The sequence below is a fragment of the Triticum dicoccoides genome, chromosome 7B (genome assembly GCF_002162155.2).
Source record: "Triticum dicoccoides isolate Atlit2015 ecotype Zavitan chromosome 7B, WEW_v2.0, whole genome shotgun sequence".
Lineage (NCBI taxonomy): Eukaryota > Viridiplantae > Streptophyta > Magnoliopsida > Poales > Poaceae > Triticum > Triticum dicoccoides.
In genome coordinates, this window is record NC_041393.1 from 248,230,700 (window position 1) to 248,237,457 (window position 6,758).

The 6,758-nt window shown below is 47.1% G+C and overlaps 1 non-coding gene across 1 annotated transcript; it reads left to right on the forward strand.

Annotated features, from left to right (window-relative positions):
- The first annotated feature begins 3,283 nt into the window (after positions 1-3,283).
- On the forward strand, positions 3,284-3,355 carry TRNAT-UGU. Its single transcript has one exon. It is a non-coding gene; the product is annotated as a tRNA-Thr (tRNA).
- Positions 3,356-6,758: the final 3,403 nt, after the last annotated feature.

A 6,758-nucleotide genomic window follows, 5' to 3' on the forward strand; every position in this document is an offset into this window, starting at 1 on the left:
GGCGATGGGAGGTAACTCAGCTGCGTTCAGTCGTGCGGCACGTTCGTCCTTCCTGCCACACGCTCAGTTGATGACGTGGCTGGGACACGCTTCAAGATTCGTGCTTTTTTCATCTGATGGCTCTGGACGCGTTTGGACGGTGTTGTGAATGCCCACACGTGTGGGCGTTAACATTTCCGAAAAGAAAAGCTAGTCAAGGAATGTTTTCTTTTTTACGGAGTACCAGATAATGTCCATATTAGTGTGATTAGGGTGTTATATTTGATAAGTATTTTTCGGCTTACCAAAAACATAATCTTATTCAGAAACACTAATAATCTAACATTGATTTTTAGGCATGGCAAATTGAACGTTTTCGTGGTGATTTATATTGGTGCGTGGATGGCAAATTTAGTTTGCAAGCACGGTAGTTTTCTGGTAAAAATGAGCTGAGCGGATTTGCCATACTCGCCAATTAATCTTGCCATCCTTAACAAATATAATTTGCCATAAAAAATGTTTGATTTGTCATGCATAAAAATCTGACGTTTGCTGGATATTCGGGTCCATTTAATTTGATGTAAGTTTTTAAGAGGAAGATCTCGTTTGGTTTAGAACAATTTTGTAGGAATTTTAAAGGACAAGAATTTTGTAGGAAACATTTTTTTGGATCTCTTTGGTTTGTAGGAATGGATTCCTTTTTCTATGTAGGATAGGGACCAATTCTTCACATTTCAAAGAAGAAAAATTAGCCTAGACCCAATGAAAAAGTTCATATCATGTTGAAGTGACATCCCTTTTCCTATAGGAATTGAGATACATGTCATCTCGCTTCTTGTGGTTTTCTCTGTAACAGTCATATTATGTGTATAAATGAAGACCGAAGAGGTGGGACAATTGGCGTGGTTTGCGGGTAAAAGTAATGGAAAAAATTAGAAATAGGAGGGAGAACCCTAAAACAGAGAGTGAGGAGGAAATGCACGGAAGGTTGGATGAAGGATGCAGACCGAGCGCATGATAGGACCTTATGTTATTTTTAAGTAGGAGAAAAGTAGAAGATAAGAAATTTATATGTTTATGGTTTGACCAAATTGTAGTCGCTTACGCTAGAGGGTTTACCAACAAAATCAGCCCTTACAAGAATATCTTGAAAAGAACAAGAAACTATTGGTAAGTTCTTGATGAAATCATCACCATCTTCCTTTTGCATCCATCGACGACGCACCAATTAAGAAAACTCGCGGCCGCATCTGAACTCAGTCTCACTGGTGCAACCTTGTTGACACCCAGAAGCTTGAAGAAGTAGCGGCTGACAAGTCGTCGATGTAAACCGGAAGACACGGGCGATCAAGATCTTGATGGATGCCATCCTGAAAATGTTGGCACCAAAGAAGGCCGGGAGATAACCCAACTCCGACCAGACGGAGGAGGGGGCACACACACCTCGTAAGTTTGCCGACAAAGCCCCATCTGGCTAACCTCCATCGGATGGGGAAGGAACCATAGAAAACATGCCGTGGTGCCATCCCTTAGTAGGCCACCGTCGACCACCTTAACAAAACAATGAAAAAAAAACGAGGCCCAAGATCTGACATTGACTGAAGCTTCACATGCCATCCATCGATGCCAAACAACATCGCCGAAACAAGGACATGATAGGACGGGAAGGACTTAACCCCACTAAAGCTAAGGCGGCCGAAGGCTCCACAGACAACCCAAGTCGTGGTTCCCCTCACCTCGTCGGTGCCAGAAAGCACCTTGAGGCTTGGGGTGCTAGCAGTGCCGGAGCCTTTGGGAGGAAACCCTAGCACCCTTTTTTTAGCGGTGGAGGCGGTTGTGTCTTTGGCGACCAACAATCATTTTTACTACAAATAAAACCTAGTGAACATAATGTGCATATTGGCTCTCTAAATGGGATCTCTAAGCAAGTTTGTTGATAATGAGAGAATGATTTATTCATTTAGTATGTAGACTCCATCTTTTCGTTAACTAATTGGCTTATTATATGATGTTTGATGGCTTTACTAATGCGCCTAAGTTTTTTTTTAAACTTTATCATCTACTCCCTCCATTCCTAAATATAAAAGTTTTTAGAGATTCTAATATGAACTACATACGGAGTAAAATGAGTGAATCTGCACTCTAAAATTATGTTTATATACATCCGTATATAGTCCTTGTTGAAATCTCTAAAAGAGCTTATTTGTAGAAATGGAGGGAGTAAAAGAGTAAAGCTCACGCTTCTGCACCTACAATTGTACCATTGGAAGGTATGAAACTTTTACTCTCTTTTTTCCGCGGGAAGTATGCAACTTTACTCGACTGATTAGTTGTTAGTTTGCAGCTTTTTTACACAAAGTACTTGGAGTTGAGGATGGTTGCACGTTGGTAAAAATGGAAGCTTTTTTTTTTTTGCGAAATTGAGAGAGTATAAAATAAAATGAAAAGCAAATGAATAGACGCAGGAGCAATTTCAAGCACGTGATGATCATAGTCGTGTTAATATTGCTGTGCTTTGGTGCAACATATTTTGTTTTGCATTGCTTTTATGAGCAGTCCCATTAATCATACCAAATGACAACACACATAATTTTCAAGGATTTTTTTTTTGAAAAGGATATAATAAACAACAAAAGTATGATTGCTACAAAAAAAATTAACTGAAGACATGATTTCATTTTCGTTCGACATAGCAAGCACGTGCGACACGGAGGGCTCGTTTTTTGCTCTAACTGTGACTCTAATGGAATCGGACGTCAAACATAAGCGCATCAGCAGATCTTCCGCACGCTGGCAATGCTCCCGTCATGCTCTTGGACCTCCACGACCAGCACGAAGGCCTCCCGCTCGCCCTGCACGTCCACCACGTGCACGCGGTGCCCGCCGTCGAGGAAGCTCTCGCTGGGCAGCAAGCGGAGCACGCCGCCGGCGCCGTCGTCCTTGAGCACAACCTCGGCCACCGCCTCGCCGCCGCGCGTCGCCGTGAGGATCATCCCGAAGTCGTCAAACTCGACGCACTTGGAACGGCGCAGATCGGCCGCCGTCATTGCTGTCCCCTCCTCAAACTCCACGGGCATGGAGTCGGCGACAGATGCCATCGTGAGGAGCTCGGGGTTGGGTGGATTGATGGAGACCCGGAGAGGCCATGGGTGGTGCGCTTATGTATATCGAAGGAGGGAATCGGCAGAGTGGAATCCGATACGAGCTGGGAGTTCCGAGTTCCTGTCCTAATCGGTCTGGATTTTCGCGTCGAGGCCAGAAGAAGTTTCTATTAAAAGGAGAAATTCAACCAAATGAACGAACAGCCCTTATAGCTCAGTGGTAGAGCGTCAGTCTTGTAAACTGAAGGTCCGTAGTTCGATCCTGCGTGAGGGCATTTTTTTTGTGGCTTTCGTTTTTGAGGTGCAAATTCGTGTGCATTTTTAAGCACAAATCGATTTGTGTTTCGAATGGTGCGTCGTTAGGTACAATACAATTGTCTGACTAGTTTGCCGCCCAATTTGAGTGCTGTCAAAAATACCTACGGCAAGTGCATGCATGGTTCCCGCTTTCTGCCCTGAATCTTCCTTCTCCGATCTTCCAATCGTAGTCAATCCGCAACATGGAGACTTGGTCAAAGAATCAAAAGCATGCGGTATCATAAGTCAAAGTGATCCGTTTCAAAAAAAAAAACATAAGTCAAAATGAGCGAATTTGACACGGATGCATAGTGGATCACCTGTAAATGCCATGGCGGCGTACTTTCGGTCCAAATTCAGATATGTATAATTTCATTTGTTTGTGTTCATTTGAATATTTGAAGTTTCCGGGAAGAAGGGGGAGAGGAACAAGGAGGCGTGTCAAAATAATGTCTTGTAAACTGAAGGTCCGTAGTTCGATCCTGCGTGAGGGCATTTTTTTTGTGGCTTTCGTTTTTGAGGTGCAAATTCGTGTGCATTTTTAAGCACAAATCGATTTGTGTTTCGAATGGTGCGTCGTTAGGTACAATACAATTGTCTGACTAGTTTGCCGCCCAATTTGAGTGCTGTCAAAAATACCTACGGCAAGTGCATGCATGGTTCCCGCTTTCTGCCCTGAATCTTCCTTCTCCGATCTTCCAATCGTAGTCAATCCGCAACATGGAGACTTGGTCAAAGAATCAAAAGCATGCGGTATCATAAGTCAAAGTGATCCGTTTCAAAAAAAAAAACATAAGTCAAAATGAGCGAATTTGACACGGATGCATAGTGGATCACCTGTAAATGCCATGGCGGCGTACTTTCGGTCCAAATTCAGATATGTATAATTTCATTTGTTTGTGTTCATTTGAATATTTGAAGTTTCCGGGAAGAAGGGGGAGAGGAACAAGGAGGCGTGTCAAAATAATGTCAGCACAATCCTCCCCGGTGCTTGCTTGAAGTTGAAGATCTTCTTTGCTCCTCGCCTGTGCAGATTTGAGCTTGGACCGTTATCAATAATTAATCCAATATTAGCAATGCCATGTTACACAAGCTTGGCGCCACTAAGATTTCGCCAAGTAGTACTAGTACTTCTCATGATTGCCGTTTTGCAATCATTAACAATGTATGAAAACCTGAAGAGGGTCAAACTAGCCGCCTGTTCGAAGTCCCTCCGCTCCACAAGACTCCGGAGCTGCAGTTGAAAACAGCGGTGTTGGAAACGGTTTGTATCTGCCGTATTGTAATCTAACTCTGTATCGTTGGTCTTATATATATACGAGATATGTGGAGGCTATGCCCCACGCAACCCTAAATCAAACTTGGTAACAGAGCCTCTTCCCGATCGCGCCGTCGCCTCTCGCGTCTCGCATCGAAGCCGCATCGCCGCTCGCGCGCCGCACGCTTGTTCGCTTCTCCACTCGAACGCGCTGCCGCTCGCCTCGTCCGATCTTGTGTCGCCGCTCGCCGCTACAACACCCGGTCTCACAGCTCCTGTTCCATGGCGTCTGGATCGTCTTCCGCAGCAGCGATGCAACTGGCCATCATCGGCCCGGTTGTGACGCCTCCGGCCGCGACGCCGCCAGTCCCGTCCATCGCACCTTCCCTTGGCGTACGTCTGGATCGCGGCAACTTCCCGCTATGGCGCACCCTCACCGTAACGCATCTATCCGGTGCCTCTCTCCATGGCTACCTCGACGGCTCCGTCGCTGCTCCGCCCACAACCATCTCCCAGGGGGCGGGTGATACCGCCACCACTGTGGCAAACCCTGCGTATGCAACGTGGTGGACGCAGGATCAGAAGGTCCTCGGGATGCTCCTCTCCTCCATGACGGAGGACATTGCGTCTCAACTGATCAGCTGCAAGTCCGCGGCTGCCGCGTGGACCTCCATCCACGCCATGTTCAGCGCGCAGAACCGTGCCGGGGTTCGGCATATCCGGCGACAGATTCAGTCGCTGAAGAAGAACGAGATGACTGCCAGCGAGTACATGCACAAGGTGAAGGCTCTTGCCGACGCCATGGCCTCCGCTGGATCCCCCCTCGCTGATGACGAGATCATCGACTACATGCTTACCGGATTGGGCAAGGCCTTCAACCCAATCGCGGCTTCACTTAGCGTCGTGGTCACTCCGGTCGCGCTGACTGATTTCTACTCCATGGTTCTCAACTATGAGGCGCTGCAGCTGTCGCAGCAGGCCGACGATGAGGAGTGGACCTCGTCGGCCAACGCCGTGGCACGGTCCGGTGCTCCCGCCCCCGTCAACCGTCCCCGAGCACCCGACACTGGTCGTGCCACCGACGTCCGCCCCGTTGGAGGCTACCCGCCGAAACAGGGACAGGGCTACCAGCACGGCGGTCAAGACAACCGTCGTAACAACGGCAGTGGAGGAGGAGGCAATGGTCGCAACGGCAATCGTCGCTGGCGCCCGAGGTGCCAAATTTGCAAGAATTGGGGTCACGAAGCCGACACCTGCAAGAAGCGCTTCGATTCAGACTACTCCAGCGGCAATGGCCGCTTGGCATATAATGCATCGACCTCCTCCAACAACTCCACACACTGGGTTCTGGACTCCGGCACCACGAATCACCTGACTAGTGACCTGGAGCGTCTTCAGTTCCGCAAACGCTACGGCGGCCATGATCAGGTTCAGGTGGCCAACGGCTCAGGTTTGTCTATTTCGCATATTGGGCACTCGACCTTAGCCGGTTCTTCTCTCCGCCTGAACAATATTTTACATGTTCCAAATATTAGCCAACATCTTCTATCAGTCTATCGTCTCGTGTCGGATAATCGTATCTTCATTGAATTTCATAAATATTTTTTCCTTGTTAAGGACAAAGCCACCAGGAGAATTCTTCTTCGAGGTAGAAGCAAAGGAGGGCTCTACCCTCTTCCACTCGGACGAGCCTCGCATCTGTCCGAGCATCAAGCGTCGTCCAGCGTCCGCGTCTCCTCATCTCAGTGGCATCAGCGTCTCGGTCATCCATCCAAAAATGTCGTCAGTTCCATTGTTAGGAATAATGATCTCGAGTGTTCAACCTCAGATACTTCTGCTTTAGTTTGTGATGCTTGTCAATGTGGTAAAAGTCGTCAACTATCTTATACTGCTTCTGCTCGTGTGTCTACTATGCCTCTTGAATTAGTTCATACTGATGTTTGGGGCCCTTCTCGTGCTTCCTCTGGGGGGTACAAGTATTATGTGAGTTTTATTGACGACTACTCCCGTTTTTGCTGGATCTATCTCCTAAAACATAAGTCTGATGTTGAATAGGTGTTCTATGCTTTTCAAGCACATGTTGAGCGCCTTTTGGATGCTAAGCTTAAAGCTGTCCAATCTGA